Genomic DNA, 12317 nt, shown 5'->3' with positions numbered 1-12317 from the left:
GCCTGGGTTGTCCACTGAGCATTTCCGCGAACTCTATCTGAAGTTCTCTGGGCATGGGATTTTGACATATTCCCCAAACCAAAAGGAATGAGTGGGAAACAATCAAGACAACAGATAGAAGCACTTGCATTTGAAAGAGTTTCAAGCATGCTTGGGTGCTCGTGTGATCTGAGTGACTCAGTTTTGGAATACAACTGTCGCGTGGTGCACCGCGACCTCCAGGCACCCCGGAGTTTCTGAAAAAAAATTTTCTGCGATTTTCACGAAACCACTTTTCTTCAACTTGAATTGGGCTAAAAATCCATCCCTGAAAATAAAAATTCTCTGAGTAGTGTGGAAATGCTGATCCTTACCCTGCCTGGGTTGTCCACTGAGCATTTCCGCGAACTCTATCTGAAGTTCCCTGGGCATGGGATTTTGACATATTCCCCAAACCAAAAGGAATGAGTGGGAAACAATCAAGACAACAGATAGAAGCTCTTGCATTTGAATGAGTTTCAAGCATGCTTGGGTGCTCGTGTGATCTGAGTGACTCAGTTTTGGAATACAACTGTCGCGTGGTGCACCGCGACCTCCAGGCACCCCGGAGTTTCTGAAAAAAAAAATTCTGCGATTTTCACGAAACCACTTTTCTTCAACTTGAATTGGGCTAAAAATCCATCCCTGAAAATAAAAATTCTCTGAGTAGTGTGGAAATGCTGATCCTTACCCTGCCTGGGTTGTCCACTGAGCATTTCCGCGAACTCTATCTGAAGTTCTCTGGGCATGGGATTTTGACATATTCCCCAAACCAAAAGTAATGAGTGGGAAACAATCAAGACAACAGATAGAAGCACTTGCATTTGAATGAGTTTCAAGCATGCTTGGGTGCTCGTGTGATCTGAGTGACTCAGTTTTGGAATACAACTGTCGCGTGGTGCACCGCGACCTCCAGGCACCCCGGAGTTTCTGAAAAAAAATTTTCTGCGATTTTCACGAAACCACTTTTCATCAACTTGAATTGGGCTAAAAATCCATCCCTGAAAATAAAAATTCTCTGAGTAGTGTGGAAATGCTGATCCTTACCCTGCCTGGGTTGTCCACTGAACATTTCCGCGAACTCTATCTGAAGTTCTCTGGGCATGGGATTTTGACATATTCCCCAAACCAAAAGGAATGAGTTGGAAACAATCAAGACAACAGATAGAAGCACTTGTATTTGAATGAGTTTCAAGTATGCTTGAGTGCTCGTGTGATCTGAGTGACTCAGTTTTGGATTACAACTGTCGCGTGGTGCACCGCGACCTCCAGGCACCCCGGAGTTTCTGAAAAAAAAATTTCTGCGATTTTCACGAAACCACTTTTCATCAACTTGAAATGGGCTAAAAATCCATCCCTGAAAATAAAAATTCTCTGAGTAGTGTGGAAATGCTGATCCTTACCCTGCCTGGGTTGTCCACTGAGCATTTCCGCGAACTCTATCTGAAGTTCTCTGGGCATGGGATTTTGACATATTCCCCAAACCAAAAGGAATGAGTGGGAAACAATCAAGACAACAGATAGAAGCACTTGCATTTGAATGAGTTTCAAGCATGCTTGGGTGCTCGTGTGATCTGAGTGACTCAGTTTTGGAATACAACTGTCGCGTGGTGCACCGCGACCTCCAGGCACCCCGGAGTTTCTGAAAAAAAATTTTCTGCGATTTTCACGAAACCACTTTTCTTCAACTTGAATTGGGCTAAAAATCCATCCCTGAAAATAAAAATTCTCTGAGTAGTGTGGAAATGCTGATCCTTACCCTGCCTGGGTTGTCCACTGAGCATTTCCGCGAACTCTATCTGAAGTTCCCTGGGCATGGGATTTTGACATATTCCCCAAACCAAAAGGAATGAGTGGGAAACAATCAAGACAACAGATAGAAGCTCTTGCATTTGAATGAGTTTCAAGCATGCTTGGGTGCTCGTGTGATCTGAGTGACTCAGTTTTGGAATACAACTGTCGCGTGGTGCACCGCGACCTCCAGGCACCCCAGAGTTTCTGAAAAAAAAAATTCTGCGATTTTCACGAAACCACTTTTCTTCAACTTGAATTGGGCTAAAAATCCATCCCTGAAAATAAAAATTCTCTGAGTAGTGTGGAAATGCTGATCCTTACCCTGCCTGGGTTGTCCACTGAGCATTTCCGCGAACTCTATCTGAAGTTCTCTGGGCATGGGATTTTGACATATTCCCCAAACCAAAAGGAATGAGTGGGAAACAATCAAGACAACAGATAGAAGCACTTGCATTTGAATGAGTTTCAAGCATGCTTGGGTGCTCGTGTGATCTGAGTGACTCAGTTTTGGAATACAACTGTCGCGTGGTGCACCGCGACCTCCAGGCACCCCGGAGTTTCTGAAAAAAAATTTTCTGCGATTTTCACGAAACCACTTTTCTTCAACTTGAATTGGGCTAAAAATCCATCCCTGAAAATAAAAATTCTCTGAGTAGTGTGGAAATGCTGATCCTTACCCTGCCTGGGTTGTCCACTGAGCATTTCCGCGAACTCTATCTGAAGTTCCCTGGGCATGGGATTTTGACATATTCCCCAAACCAAAAGGAATGAGTGGGAAACAATCAAGACAACAGATAGAAGCTCTTGCATTTGAATGAGTTTCAAGCATGCTTGGGTGCTCGTGTGATCTGAGTGACTCAGTTTTGGAATACAACTGTCGCGTGGTGCACCGCGACCTCCAGGCACCCCGGAGTTTCTGAAAAAAAAAATTCTGCGATTTTCACGAAACCACTTTTCTTCAACTTGAATTGGGCTAAAAATCCATCCCTGAAAATAAAAATTCTCTGAGTAGTGTGGAAATGCTGATCCTTACCCTGCCTGGGTTGTCCACTGAGCATTTCCGCGAACTCTATCTGAAGTTCTCTGGGCATGGGATTTTGACATATTCCCCAAACCAAAAGGAATGAGTGGGAAACAATCAAGACAACAGATAGAAGCACTTGCATTTGAATGAGTTTCAAGCATGCTTGGGTGCTCGTGTGATCTGAGTGACTCAGTTTTGGAATACAACTGTCGCGTGGTGCACCGCGACCTCCAGGCACCCCGGAGTTTCTGAAAAAAATTTTTCTGCGATTTTCACGAAACCACTTTTCTTCAACTTGAATTGGGCTAAAAATCCATCCCTGAAAATAAAAATTCTCTGAGTAGTGTGGAAATGCTGATCCTTACCCTGCCTGGGTTGTCCACTGAGCATTTCCGCGAACTCTATCTGAAGTTCCCTGGGCATGGGATTTTGACATATTCCCCAAACCAAAAGGAATGAGTGGGAAACAATCAAGACAACAGATAGAAGCTCTTGCATTTGAATGAGTTTCAAGCATGCTTGGGTGCTCGTGTGATCTGAGTGACTCAGTTTTGGAATACAACTGTCGCGTGGTGCACCGCGACCTCCAGGCACCCCGGAGTTTCTGAAAAAAAAAATTCTGCGATTTTCACGAAACCACTTTTCTTCAACTTGAATTGGGCTAAAAATCCATCCCTGAAAATAAAAATTCTCTGAGTAGTGTGGAAATGCTGATCCTTACCCTGCCTGGGTTGTCCACTGAGCATTTCCGCGAACTCTATCTGAAGTTCTCTGGGCATGGGATTTTGACATATTCCCCAAACCAAAAGGAATGAGTGGGAAACAATCAAGACAACAGATAGAAGCACTTGCATTTGAATGAGTTTCAAGCATGCTTGGGTGCTCGTGTGATCTGAGTGACTCAGTTTTGGAATACAACTGTCGCGTGGTGCACCGCGACCTCCAGGCACCCCGGAGTTTCTGAAAAAAAATTTTCTGCGATTTTCACGAAACCACTTTTCTTCAACTTGAATTGGGCTAAAAATCCATCCCTGAAAATAAAAATTCTCTGAGTAGTGTGGAAATGCTGATCGTTACCCTGCCTGGGTTGTCCACTGAGCATTTCCGCGAACTCTATCTGAAGTTCTCTGGGCATGGGATTTTGACATATTCCCCAAACCAAAAGGAATGAGTGGGAAACAATCAAGACAACAGATAGAAGCACTTGCATTTGAATGAGTTTCAAGAATGCTTGGGTGCTCTTGTGATCTGAGTGACTCAGTTTTGGAATACAACTGTCGCGTGGTGCACCGCGACCTCCAGGCACCCCGGAGTTTCTGAAAGAAAATTTTCTGCGATTTTCACGAAACCACTTTTATTCAACTTGAAATGGGCTAAAAATCCATCCCTGAAAATAAAAATTCTCTGAGTAGTGTGGAAATGCTGATCCTTACCCTGCCTGGGTTGTCCACTGAGCATTTCCGCGAACTCTATCTGAAGTTCTCTGGGCATGGGATTTTGACATATTCCCCAAACCAAAAGGAATGAGTGGGAAACAATCAAGACAACAGATAGAAGCACTTGCATTTGAATGAGTTTCAAGCATGCTTGGGTGCTCGTGTCATCTGAGTGACTCAGTTTTGGAATACAACTGTCGCGTGGTGCACCGCGACCTCCAGGCATCCCGGAGTTTCTGAAAGAAAATTTTCTGCGATTTTCACGAAACCACTTTTCTTCAACTTGAATTGGGCTAAAAATCCATCCCTAAAAATAAAAATTCTCTGAGTAGTGTGGAAATGCTGATCCTTACCCTGCCTGGGTTGTCCACTGAGCATTTCCGCGAACTCTATCTGAAGTTCTCTGGGCATGGGATTTTGACATATTCCCCAAACCAAAAGGAATGAGTGGGAAACAATCAAGACAACAGATAGAAGCACTTGCATTTGAATGAGTTTCAAGCATGCTTGGTTGCTCGTGTCATCTGAGTGACTCAGTTTTGGAATACAACTGTCGCGTGGTGCACCGCGACCTCCAGGCACCCCGGAGTTTCTGAAAAAAAAATTTCTGCGATTTTCACGAAACCACTTTTCTTCAACTTGAATTGGGCTAAAAATCCATCCCTGAAAATAAAAATTCTCTGAGTAGTGTGGAAATGCTGATCCTTACCCTGCCTGGGTTGTCCACTGAGCATTTCCGCGAACTCTATCTGAAGTTCTCTGGGCATGGGATTTAGACATATTCCCCAAACCAAAAGTAATGAGTGGGAAACAATCAAGACAACAGATAGAAGCACTTGCATTTGAATGAGTTTCAAGCATGCTTGGGTGCTCGTGTGATCTGAGTGACTCAGTTTTGGAATACAACTGTCGCGTGGTGCACCGCGACCTCCAGGCACCCCGGAGTTTCTGAAAAAAAATTTTCTTCGATTTTCACGAAACCACTTTTCTTCAACTTGAATTGGGCTAAAAATCCATCCCTGAAAATAAAAATTCTCTGAGTAGTGTGGAAATGCTGATCCTTACCCTGCCTGGGTTGTCCACTGAGCATTTCCGCGAACTCTATCTGAAGTTCTCTGGGCATGGGATTTTGACATATTCCCCAAACCAAAAGGAATGAGTGGGAAACAATCAAGACAACAGATAGAAGCACTTGCATTTGAATGAGTTTCAAGCATGCTTGGGTGCTCGTGTGATCTGAGTGACTCAGTTTTGGAATACAACTGTCGCGTGGTGCACCGCGACCTCCAGGCACCCCGGAGTTTCTGAAAAAAAAAATTCTGCGATTTTCACGAAACCACTTTTCTTCAACTTGAATTGGGCTAAAAATCCATCCCTGAAAATAAAAATTCTCTGAGTAGTGTGGAAATGCTGATCCTTACCCTGCCTGGGTTGTCCACTGAGCATTTCCGCGAACTCTATCTGAAGTTCTCTGGGCATGGGATTTTGACATATTCCCCAAACCAAAAGGAATGAGTGGGAAACAATCAAGACAACAGATAGAAGCACTTGCATTTGAATGAGTTTCAAGCATGCTTGGGTGCTCGTGTGATCTGAGTGACTCAGTTTTGGAATACAACTGTCGCGTGGTGCACCGCGACCTCCAGGCACCCCGGAGTTTCTGAAAAAAAAAATTCTGCGATTTTCACGAAACCACTTTTCTTCAACTTGAATTGGGCTAAAAATCCATCCCTGAAAATAAAAATTCTCTGAGTAGTGTGGAAATGCTGATCCTTACCCTGCCTGGGTTGTCCACTGAGCATTTCCGCGAACTCTATCTGAAGTTCTCTGGGCATGGGATTTTGACATATTCCCCAAACCAAAAGGAATGAGTGGGAAACAATCAAGACAACAGATAGAAGCACTTGCATTTGAATGAGTTTCAAGCATGCTTGGGTGCTCGTGTGATCTGAGTGACTCAGTTTTGGAATACAACTGTCGCGTGGTGCACCGCGACCTCCAGGCACCCCGGAGTTTCTGAAAAAAAATTTTCTGCGATTTTCACGAAACCACTTTTCTTCAACTTGAATTGGGCTAAAAATCCATCCCTGAAAATAAAAATTCTCTGAGTAGTGTGGAAATGCTGATCCTTACCCTGCCTGGGTTGTCCACTGAGCATTTCCGCGAACTCTATCTGAAGTTCCCTGGGCATGGGATTTTGACATATTCCCCAAACCAAAAGGAATGAGTGGGAAACAATCAAGACAACAGATAGAAGCACTTGCATTTGAATGAGTTTCAAGCATGCTTGGGTGCTCGTGTGATCTGAGTGACTCAGTTTTGGAATACAACTGTCGCGTGGTGCACCGCGACCTCCAGGCACCCCGGAGTTTCTGAAAAAAAATTTTCTGCGATTTTCACGAAACCACTTTTCTTCAACTTGAATTGGGCTAAAAATCCATCCCTGAAAATAAAAATTCTCTGAGTAGTGTGGAAATGCTGATCCTTACCCTGCCTGGGTTGTCCACTGAGCATTTCCGCGAACTCTATCTGAAGTTCCCTGGGCATGGGATTTTGACATATTCCCCAAACCAAAAGGAATGAGTGGGAAACAATCAAGACAACAGATAGAAGCTCTTGCATTTGAATGAGTTTCAAGCATGCTTGGGTGCTCGTGTGATCTGAGTGACTCAGTTTTGGAATACAACTGTCGCGTGGTGCACCGCGACCTCCAGGCACCCCGGAGTTTCTGAAAAAAAAAATTCTGCGATTTTCACGAAACCACTTTTCTTCAACTTGAATTGGGCTAAAAATCCATCCCTGAAAATAAAAATTCTCTGAGTAGTGTGGAAATGCTGATCCTTACCCTGCCTGGGTTGTCCACTGAGCATTTCCGCGAACTCTATCTGAAGTTCTCTGGGCATGGGATTTTGACATATTCCCCAAACCAAAAGGAATGAGTGGGAAACAATCAAGACAACAGATAGAAGCACTTGCATTTGAATGAGTTTCAAGCATGCTTGGGTGCTCGTGTGATCTGAGTGACTCAGTTTTGGAATACAACTGTCGCGTGGTGCACCGCGACCTCCAGGCACCCCGGAGTTTCTGAAAAAAATTTTTCTGCGATTTTCACGAAACCACTTTTCTTCAACTTGAATTGGGCTAAAAATCCATCCCTGAAAATAAAAATTCTCTGAGTAGTGTGGAAATGCTGATCCTTACCCTGCCTGGGTTGTCCACTGAGCATTTCCGCGAACTCTATCTGAAGTTCTCTGGGCATGGGATTTTGACATATTCCCCAAACCAAAAGGAATGAGTGGGAAACAATCAAGACAACAGATAGAAGCACTTGCATTTGAATGAGTTTCAAGCATGCTTGGGTGCTCGTGTGATCTGAGTGACTCAGTTTTGGAATACAACTGTCGCGTGGTGCACCGCGACCTCCAGGCACCCCGGAGTTTCTGAAAAAAAAAATTCTGCGATTTTCACGAAACCACTTTTCTTCAACTTGAATTGGGCTAAAAATCCATCCCTGAAAATAAAAATTCTCTGAGTAGTGTGGAAATGCTGATCCTTACCCTGCCTGGGTTGTCCACTGAGCATTTCCGCGAACTCTATCTGAAGTTCCCTGGGCATGGGATTTTGACATATTCCCCAAACCAAAAGGAATGAGTGGGAAACAATCAAGACAACAGATAGAAGCTCTTGCATTTGAATGAGTTTCAAGCATGCTTGGGTGCTCGTGTGATCTGAGTGACTCAGTTTTGGAATACAACTGTCGCGTGGTGCACCGCGACCTCCAGGCACCCCGGAGTTTCTGAAAAAAAAAATTCTGCGATTTTCACGAAACCACTTTTCTTCAACTTGAATTGGGCTAAAAATCCATCCCTGAAAATAAAAATTCTCTGAGTAGTGTGGAAATGCTGATCCTTACCCTGCCTGGGTTGTCCACTGAGCATTTCCGCGAACTCTATCTGAAGTTCTCTGGGCATGGGATTTTGACATATTCCCCAAACCAAAAGGAATGAGTGGGAAACAATCAAGACAACAGATAGAAGCACTTGCATTTGAATGAGTTTCAAGCATGCTTGGGTGCTCGTGTGATCTGAGTGACTCAGTTTTGGAATACAACTGTCGCGTGGTGCACCGCGACCTCCAGGCACCCCGGAGTTTCTGAAAAAAATTTTTCTGCGATTTTCACGAAACCACTTTTCTTCAACTTGAATTGGGCTAAAAATCCATCCCTGAAAATAAAAATTCTCTGAGTAGTGTGGAAATGCTGATCCTTACCCTGCCTGGGTTGTCCACTGAGCATTTCCGCGAACTCTATCTGAAGTTCCCTGGGCAAGGGATTTTGACATATTCCCCAAACCAAAAGGAATGAGTGGGAAACAATCAAGACAACAGATAGAAGCTCTTGCATTTGAATGAGTTTCAAGCATGCTTGGGTGCTCGTGTGATCTGAGTGACTCAGTTTTGGAATACAACTGTCGCGTGGTGCACCGCGACCTCCAGGCACCCCGGAGTTTCTGAAAAAAAAAATTCTGCGATTTTCACGAAACCACTTTTCTTCAACTTGAATTGGGCTAAAAATCCATCCCTGAAAATAAAAATTCTCTGAGTAGTGTGGAAATGCTGATCGTTACCCTGCCTGGGTTGTCCACTGAGCATTTCCGCGAACTCTATCTGAAGTTCTCTGGGCATGGGATTTTGACATATTCCCCAAACCAAAAGGAATGAGTGGGAAACAATCAAGACAACAGATAGAAGCACTTGCATTTGAATGAGTTTCAAGAATGCTTGGGTGCTCTTGTGATCTGAGTGACTCAGTTTTGGAATACAACTGTCGCGTGGTGCACCGCGACCTCCAGGCACCCCGGAGTTTCTGAAAGAAAATTTTCTGCGATTTTCACGAAACCACTTTTATTCAACTTGAAATGGGCTAAAAATCCATCCCTGAAAATAAAAATTCTCTGAGTAGTGTGGAAATGCTGATCCTTACCCTGCCTTGGTTGTCCACTGAGCATTTCCGCGAACTCTATCTGAAGTTCTCTGGGCATGGGATTTTGACATATTCCCCAAACCAAAAGGAATGAGTGGGAAACAATCAAGACAACAGATAGAAGCACTTGCATTTGAATGAGTTTCAAGCATGCTTGGGTGCTCGTGTCATCTGAGTGACTCAGTTTTGGAATACAACTGTCGCGTGGTGCACCGCGACCTCCAGGCACCCCGGAGTTTCTGAAAAAAAATTTTCTGCGATTTTCACGAAACCACTTTTCTTCAACTTGAATTGGGCTAAAAATCCATCCCTGAAAATAAAAATTCTCTGAGTAGTGTGGAAATGCTGATCCTTACCCTGCCTGGGTTGTCCACTGAGCATTTCCGCGAACTCTATCTGAAGTTCTCTGGGCATGGGATTTTGACATATTCCCCAAACCAAAAGGAATGAGTGGGAAACAATCAAGACAACAGATAGAAGCACTTGCATTTGAATGAGTTTCAAGCATGCTTGGTTGCTCGTGTCATCTGAGTGACTCAGTTTTGGAATACAACTGTCGCGTGGTGCACCGCGACCTCCAGGCACCCCGGAGTTTCTGAAAAAAAAATTTCTGCGATTTTCACGAAACCACTTTTCTTCAACTTGAATTGGGCTAAAAATCCATCCCTGAAAATAAAAATTCTCTGAGTAGTGTGGAAATGCTGATCCTTACCCTGCCTGGGTTGTCCACTGAGCATTTCCGCGAAATCTATCTGAAGTTCTCTGGGCATGGGATTTAGACATATTCCCCAAACCAAAAGTAATGAGTGGGAAACAATCAAGACAACAGATAGAAGCACTTGCATTTGAATGAGTTTCAAACATGCTTGGGTGCTCGTGTGATCTGAGTGACTCAGTTTTGGAATACAACTGTCGCGTGGTGCACCGCGACCTCCAGGCACCCCGGAGTTTCTGAAAAAAAATTTTCTTCGATTTTCACGAAACCACTTTTCTTCAACTTGAATTGGGCTAAAAATCCATCACTGAAAATAAAAATTCTCTGAGTAGTGTGGAAATGCTGATCCTTACCCTGCCTGGGTTGTCCACTGAGCATTTCCGCGAACTCTATCTGAAGTTCTCTGGGCATGGGATTTTGACATATTCCCCAAACCAAAAGGAATGAGTGGGAAACAATCAAGACAACAGATAGAAGCACTTGCATTTGAATGAGTTTCAAGCATGCTTGGGTGCTCGTGTGATCTGAGTGACTCAGTTTTGGAATACAACTGTCGCGTGGTGCACCGCGACCTCCAGGCACCCCGGAGTTTCTGAAAAAAAATTTTCTGCGATTTTCACGAAACCACTTTTCTTCAACTTGAATTGGGCTAAAAATCCATCCCTGAAAATAAAAATTCTCTGAGTAGTGTGGAAATGCTTATCCTTACCCTGCCTGGGTTGTCCACTGAGCATTTCCGCGAACTCTATGTGAAGTTCTCTGGGCATGGGATTTTGACATATTCCCCAAACCAAAAGGAATGAGTGGGAAACAATCAAGACAACAGATAGAACCACTTGTATTTGAATGAGTTTCAAGCATGCTTGGGTGCTCGTGTGATCTGAGTGACTTGGATTTGGAAAACAACTGTCGCGTGGTGCACCGCGACCTCCAGGTACCCCGGAGATTCTGAAAAAAAAAATTCTGCGATTTTCACGAAACCACTTTTCTTCAACTTGAATTGGGCTAAAAATCCATCCCTAAAAATAAAAATTCTCTGAGTAGTGTGGAAATGCTGATTCTTATCCTGCCTCGGTTGTCCACTGAGCATTTCCGCGAACTCTATCTGAAGTTCTCTGGGCATGGGATTTTGACATATTCCCCAAACCAAAAGGAATGAGTGGGAAACAATCAAGACAACAGATAGAAGCACTTGCATTTGAATGAGTTTCAAGCATGCTTGGGTGCTCGTGTGATCTGAGTGACTCAGTTTTGGAATACAACTGTCGCGTGGTGCACCGCGACCTCCAGGCACCCCGGAGTTTCTGAAAAAAAATTTTCTGCGATTTTCACGAAACCACTTTTCTTCAACTTGAATTGGGCTAAAAATCCATCCCTGAAAATAAAAATTCTCTGAGTAGTGTGGAAATGCTGATCCTTACCCTGCCTGGGTTGTCCACTGAGCATTTCCGCGAACTCTATCTGAAGTTCTCTGGGCATGGGATTTAGACATATTCCCCAAACCAAAAGGAATGAGTGGGAAACAATCAAGACAACAGATAGAAGCACTTGCATTTGAATGAGTTTCAAGCATGCTTGGGTGCTCGAGTGATCTGAGTGACTCGGTTTTGGAATTCAACTGTCGCGTGGTGCACCGCGACCTCCAGGCACCCCGGAGTTTCTGAAAAAAAAATTTCTGCGATTTTCACGAAACCACTTTTCTTCAACTTGAATTGGGCTAAAAATCCATCCTAAAAAATAAAAATTCTCTGAGTAGTGTGGAAATGCTGATCCTTACCCTGCCTGGGTTGTCCACTGAGCATTTCCGCGAACTCTATCTGAAGTTCTCTGGGCATGGGATTTTGACATATTCCCCAAACCAAAAGGAATGAGTGGGAAACAATCAAGACAACAGATAGAAGCACTTGTATTTGAATGAGTTTCAAGCATGCTTGGGTGCTCGTGTGATCTGAGTGACTCAGTTTTGGAATACAACTGTCGCGTGGTGCACCGCGACCTCCAGGCACCCCGGAGTTTCTGAAAAAAAATTTTCTGCGATTTTCACGAAACCACTTTTCTTCAACTTGAATTGGGCTAAAAACCCATCCCTGAAAATAAAAATTCTCTGAGTAGTGTGGAAATGCTGATCCTTACCCTGCCTGGGTTGTCCACTGAGCATTTCCGCGAACTCTATCTGAAGTTCTCTGGGCATGGGATTTTGACATATTCCCCAAACCAAAAGTAATGAGTGGGAAACAATCAAGACAACAGATAGAAGCACTTGCATTTGAAGGAGTTTCAAGCATGCTTGGGTGCTCGTGTGATCTGAGTGACTCAGTTTTGGAATACAACTGTCGCGTGGTGCACCGC

Source organism: Lepisosteus oculatus, chromosome 4 (assembly GCF_040954835.1).
Source record: "Lepisosteus oculatus isolate fLepOcu1 chromosome 4, fLepOcu1.hap2, whole genome shotgun sequence".
Lineage (NCBI taxonomy): Eukaryota > Metazoa > Chordata > Actinopteri > Semionotiformes > Lepisosteidae > Lepisosteus > Lepisosteus oculatus.
The sequence above is the reverse complement of the archived record's forward strand: the minus strand, read 5'-3'. Positions refer to the sequence as shown.